Source organism: Etheostoma cragini, chromosome 20, assembly GCF_013103735.1.
Source record: "Etheostoma cragini isolate CJK2018 chromosome 20, CSU_Ecrag_1.0, whole genome shotgun sequence".
In the NCBI taxonomy this organism is placed as follows: Eukaryota; Metazoa; Chordata; class Actinopteri; order Perciformes; family Percidae; genus Etheostoma; species Etheostoma cragini.
This window is the reverse complement of record NC_048426.1, coordinates 3502514-3509116: the sequence shown is the minus strand read 5'-3', so window position 1 is coordinate 3509116 and position 6603 is coordinate 3502514. Positions and strand designations below refer to the sequence as shown.

The 6603-nt window shown below is 41.6% G+C and overlaps 1 protein-coding gene across 1 annotated transcript in view; it reads right to left on the bottom strand.

Annotated features, from left to right (window-relative positions):
* Positions 1–2669, bottom strand: part of nrxn3a (neurexin 3a) — a 191381-nt gene extending 188712 nt beyond the window's left edge. The window contains exon 1 of the mRNA XM_034857472.1: positions 2403–2669. The gene's annotated coding sequence lies outside the window, so the exon portion shown is untranslated. The remainder of the gene's footprint in view (positions 1–2402) is intronic.
* Positions 2670–6603: the final 3934 nt, after the last annotated feature.

Here is a 6603-nt window from a genome sequence, read left to right as displayed (position 1 = left end):
TTATTTAACCTTGTAAAAAAAAAAAAAAAAAAAGTGTCGCAAAGGCAAAAAAAAAAACCCGACCAAATCAAAGAAAAGCGCATTCTCTAAAACCATGCGCAATATTTGACTCTCCCCGCCCAGAGGGATTAGTGTTACCTTGAGAGCCCTTGGCTTTTTGCGCCTGACTTGTCAACGCAGTTTATCGGCTGCCAACCAGAACAAAAAAAGCAGGACAGCCAAATTACCCAGAACAGCCCCCATCATACCCCGGCCCGAATAGCCTCCACCCAGACTTAAAATGGGGGGGGGGGGGGGGGGGGGGGGGGGGAGAAAATGAGAATGAAAATTGTGTCGATAGGGTTTTTATATCATGCAGAAAATACGCTTCCAAGTAGACGATAATGCAGTCATAGCGTATTCACAATACACGCTTTTTTGCATTTAAAATAGCATTCAATCATTTAATAAAAAATAATAACTCTCAACAATCGGCAAAAAAGGTTTTTGTTTGTTTGTTTTTCAAAAGGAGGGTTAAAAAAAAACAATCTTACAATCGCTTTGGACGACTGGAAGCATGTGCCCGGCTGTTTTCGGTGCTTTGATGTTGGAAATGATTGTCTTAAACAGTTTAGGCGCAGGTGATGAGCACCTTTGGGCCCTTTGCAGGAAAAAGAGACGCATTCTCGGGCGGGTCACGCCCATTGTGAAGCCCGTTTTTGGAAAAAGCCTGATTAGGAATTCCCCCTGTAGAAATGCACAAGAATGATCTAATCCTATTAACTCTTAAAATCCGACACATCGAAATGTCTGCTGCAGCGATGAATAAAAAACAGAATTGTCATCATCATTCCCTTTGTGAATTCGCGCCAGTTTAGACATTTACATCGTGTTAAAACTGGAGCTGCTGATCATGTTGTAGACATAGTGTGTGTTATTACAGTGAAAGGTGTTAGATGTTGATAGACACGAGAGTGAGGCCTGCTTACTGCTTATTTCATGGTGGATTTCTATGGCGCACTGCAAAAGGCCTCGTATTTTCCTGCAATGAAAACTGGAGGAAAATCTGCTGAATAAATGGAACATCCTGCTTTGGTTGCAGTGTAAATGACAGCCACAACAAGGCAGCGATCATGTAAATTAAAATGCCTGTCTGTAAATGGATTTTAGCCTTATCTGCAGAGCAGGCCCAGACTGGCTTTACAAAAATGTGGATTGATGAAGGGGGGGTTGTCAGCTCTACGTGCACCATAAATGCAGTTTATAGGAAGCAGAGCGGTCCTCCCTGCGGACGCCATTTGGTACTCAAACTATCCAAATCATCAGAATCAACCCTTCACTCAAACTTGATTCATCCGATCATTCTAATGTCGCCTTAAAAAAAAATCCTACTACTACTACTACTAATAATAATAAATATTTTGAGCGAAATGTAATATGAAAAGATAATGTTTTTATTTTAACGGTTTTATTTTTATGTTTTTGTAGACCTCAACGTTGCAGTTTAATGGTGTTTCGGAAATGCAGAAGACCGTGACATCCGTTTGATTCATCTGGTACATCCAGATGAATCCAGTCGCACGGAGAGGAAGAAGGAGAATGGAGGAATGTGATGATGCCAATTACATGGCGAGGAAGTGTGCAGCCAGCTGCTACGTGCTGTCCATCTCCGTTAACACAGAAGGTCATTTATCGAACTTCCATGTCATACGGCTCGAATTACATCAAAAATATGCATCTATATTTAAAGAGTGTGTTTGCGGGGGGGAGAGGGATGGGCGCATGCGTTTGACATTTTAACATGAAGCTCCAGACGAGAACAATGCGTGGACACTGGACACCTGCATGTCGTTCGTGTTATTTATTATTCATCACCCTTAAAACTAAAAACAAGGTGAAGGAAATCTTCCGTCGTGCTTTTAATTCTTTTTTTTCCCCAGGGTTGATGCTATTCATATTTGATACACACGCGTGGTTCAAACGCTGCATGGTCGTGTTCGCAAAATAATAAAAAGAAATGTATCATTCATACAGTAAAATTCGCCTCAGGGGAGCGGAGAGGACGTGTGTAATTCTATACCCGTCTGCCATGGTGCCTCGGTTGCACAAGGGGAATTGAAAAGGCCAACATGGCAGAAATTCCCATTTTGAATCCCCCAAACGCCACTGTTCCTTCAAGGAGACTCACACCTGCTCTGGCTCGCCACATCCACCGTTCCGGTGCGCACACACTAGTAAAAGTCCTGGAAAAGTGGCAAGTTCCGCGATACCTGTGCGTCAGGAGTGGAAACTCCAGCCTTTTATTCCTCTTATTTCCCCCTGGCCCCTGCTCTTGTTTCACTACTTTAAATGCATAAGGTTATTTCTACAAGCAACGTGAGTGAAATACAGGTTGGAGTGAAAAAAAAGACGACGCTACTGACCTTAGTTAAACACAATGCCAGGAGTATCCACCTACTAATATCCAGCTGTAAACTCCACACAGCCTTAGCTTTTAAAATCCAGGATGGTGCTAAAAAGCAATCAAGTGTTTACGGTTCTGGCGGGGCTGTACACGGCTGCGGGCGGGGAGCACCAGGCGGGCCGGGCTGGCTTTAGCGTTCCTCACAGGTGCGTCCACCACGGTGCATCATACTCTCAAAAGCCGCTGTTAGCTCGGTGCGACTTGCAGCGGCTGCAGGGAAGAGGCGCACGCACGCACGCATGCACGCGCCACTCGGGTCCGCCCTCTACTCAGCACACTCTATTTAAAGGCGTACGGCTCGTAAAACGGGGCCGACACACACACACACACACACACACACACACACACACTCACACACACACACACACATATAACAGACTGTATAAGCTTTAGTGCAGCTTTTTGTACTTTTTGCACTAGGCTGTCGCAACATTGTGAATTCCTACGTTGTGGGATTAATAAAGGATTTTGAAATTTGAATTTAGCCTCTTAAATAAAATGAGTTCAAATGATTGGCTGACGAAAGACAGTTTATCACTGTGGCTCTATTGAACAGATTTGCCAGGCAACACATGATTCACTATTTGTGAAGTTTGGCAGTTAACGGAAGTAGGCAGTTTGTTGCTGTTGTTGTATGTTGCTACATGCCTTATATAATTTTCTGGTTACTACAGTAGTAAATAACCTTCAATTATTTTGGCTATACTAACCTCCAGCATTGGAAACAAGGCATTGGAAAAAAAGGCATTGGTAGAAGCTAATATATGAAGCCCACTAGAAGAGGGTCTCAGGATGCTAATTATAGTCAGCCATAACAATAATAATAAACTTTATAATCATCATCATCATTAAACGTTGTGGTGAACAAATAGATGATGAAGATTTAATTCTGGGATCCTTCCAGTGCTGCCCTAAATTCCGCCGGATCACGCTCTTTTTGCCCAGATGTCCGTTACCTTCCGCTTTCTTTGTGTTGGAATTTCATACTCCAGTCAATTTATGAGAACTATGGTTTGCTGCTTCTCAGATCTCCGCAGCTCTGTCGGAGAAGGTCTGGCAAAACAGATTAAAATGCAGACCTTATCACTTTCAGTTTTTCCGTTTCATGTCATACAGAGTCTCTAAAAGTAGAATGGGAGCCACAGCGTTCAGCTATTAGGCTCGTCTCCTGTGGTTCGAGTTCAAGTTTGGTTCGAGTTCGAGTTTGGGTTCAGGAGGCAGGCACTGAAAATCTTAAGCCTACTCTTAAATGTGGAGACAGTGTGTCTCCACATTTAAGAGTAGGCTTAAGACTTTCATTTTTGATAAATCTTATAGTTAGGGTATAGAATTGAATATTGTTAGGGAGTGAGGAGTCGCAGCGTCCGCTTCTCGTCATAGTTGTCAGATCTATCTATCGTATAATCATAATATAATAAAACTAGAGGGAGACTTGGCATACAGCCCGATCCGGTTGGGGAGAGTTCTAGCCCGACCAGGCTCCTCTCTTTACCCTGTCTCTCCTAGTTATGCTGTAATAGTTTTGGACAGCTGGGGACTTCCTTTAACACACTGAGCTCCTCTCTCCTCTGTTTTTCTATCTTTCCATTTATGTGCATCCATGTCCCAGAAATGCTTGTTACTAACCTAGCTCTGGGGAGTCATTCCCCGGAGTCCTTATGTTCTTTTTTTCCCAGCATGTTCCCTCGGATCAGAAAGGCTCCAAAATCATGGTAGCAGAGGTCGCCATGGTCCCGCAACACGTTCTGCGATGCCATGTTCATCTTGCTACACTCTGTGGTGCCCAGCTACGTCCTGCTGTGTCTTCTAATGCCCACAGTGCCCTGCTATGCTAGGCTGAAGTAAACTACTTGAACTGTTGGGTCCTTGTAAATTAAGGAGTACGGTCTAGATCTACTCTATCTGTAAAGTGTCTCGAGATAACTCTTGTTATGAATTGATACTATTAATAAAATTGAATTGAAGTTGAATTGAACTTTGTAGAATAGATGTGGCTAGACAGCTTTTTCATAATTACATGATGAGAACAACAGTCTTTGACATTGGTCCAGTATTAAGCGAGATCGCTGCAGTTGGCAGCAGCAAAACAAGCTACAATCTAGGTTAATAGGGCAATTGTCCAGCTTGTAATTACCTTCACGAAGTGCTTGTTTTGCCGCTAACAAACTCAGATTAATATTAAAAGTGTCTCACAACATTATGGAAAGGATCCCTTCAGAGATAGATCTTTAAAACCTCTTTGAGACCTTTCTGTTTAACCAGGAACAGTTGGGAAGTCGATAGCGCTAAACCCACCAGCCTCCATTTAAAAAAAGAATTCATTTCATCCTGTATTGAGCCAATGTATTTTCAAATGTAGATGGGTAAACAATGTGTTCATTTCAAACAATTCTAGGGTTGTGATGGTTGGAAAAGAAGTCCCAAAATAGCTTTTCACAGTTTATTTTGATTCTGTCAACAATGCTAAAATTACTGTTTATTTACATATAGTCTGGTGGATTTAGCGAACGCAATTTCTTGGCTGTTTCTATGTTTAAAAAAAAAGATCTTACTCTTAAACAGAAAGGTCTGTCATGTAGAGATCCTTCCCATAATGTCTTAAGACACTTAGAACATTACTCTGAGCCTGTCAGTGGCAAACTAAGCACTTTTGTGGAGGTAAACACTGGACACTTGCTCTATAACTTAACTCACATTATAGCTTGTTTCTCCACTGCCAACTGCAGCTTACTTGCTTGATACTGGACTGATTTTAAAGATTGCTGTTCCTGTCAGTCCCTAAGACCGAAAAACATAGGAAAATAGGGTCTAAGTTGAAAAAAAAGTAGCTACCCTTTAATGTAAAATTTAATTCATCTAACCAGTATACTGAGCTGCATTTATCAGTGCAGTTTACATCTGAAAAGCTGCAATTTTCCCAGTTATAATTACACGTTTTCAACAAGGTAGACTACAGGATAAACAGCTTAAAATGTCTGGGGATTCCTCATAAATAAAATACTAAATATTTGTTTAATCTATCATTTCTTATATATAATCCCACCAGTTCCTTCAACTTGTGCATTAAAAATAGTTTCAATAGAATTTAAATAAATATACTGTATTTGTAAGATTAATGGGGGCTGCAGTCTTAAGGCCACTGTATGGTCCTATGTTAAATCAACGCAGTGAGTACATACGTAGGTATGTAGCGAGGCCTTAACCTGACGTGCACCTCCAACAGTGCATGTGATAAGTTAAAGTCCCATAAGTTCTTTATCAAACTGTATGAATGGTGTATCCCAGGCCAGCCCAGGATAGGAAGTTAATTAACAATGTAAAGATCAACAAGCCACTTACAGACATGTTCAAAATTTGATTCATTCAATAAACTAATTATTTTTTGTCTTAAATCCATCAGCCATATTCATATTGTACCACATTCGCAGCATCCTGAACCTTTTTGGTAAGGTCTTAGGAAAACTGAGCCTAGAGTAGAGTTGTATTCTCCCTAAAGTTTCCTTAATTCCTTAATTTTTAAAGAAAAAAACATACAAAAATCTTCTCTGTCACCTGCAACTTCGTTTAAACAAACATACAAAAACATTACATCTTTTATCGCAATGTTTTACAAAAGCTCCCGCAACCTCAGGCATTTTGGGCCGCAACAATCTCAAAAAAAGTCTGCAAAGTCCTGGAGGGAGTGATAAATAACATGAAATCAAGGAGGGGGTTTACTTTTCCTGTTACAGCTTTGTCATCAGAAAGCACAGGGGAGACATTTTGTTTCTCCCATTATGCCTCCAGAGTCAATACTTGCTTCAAAGCTAATCCCTGTCACTCTCCCATTCGCTCTACCACACACTCCCCACGCATACACACATGCTGGCTTCGCTATTCTCTAAAACAGATACGCTTGAATGAAGCAGACACCAGCGCACAAGTAACAACCTCAGGTCACTTACGTAGGCTACTGCAGAACCATAAATCCACTTTTAGGCAGTGTCCTCATTTAGGATCCTACAGGCCTGAGGGTCGAGCCCCTCTGATACCCAAACCTCAGCAGGGAGAAAATGGCTGTTACCCCGGTGGTTTGGATCTTTAATGATTCAGAGTGAGTACTCATTCTGGAGGCATAGTGGGAAAAACAAAGTGAAAAGGAGAACCAGAAAATGAGTAGG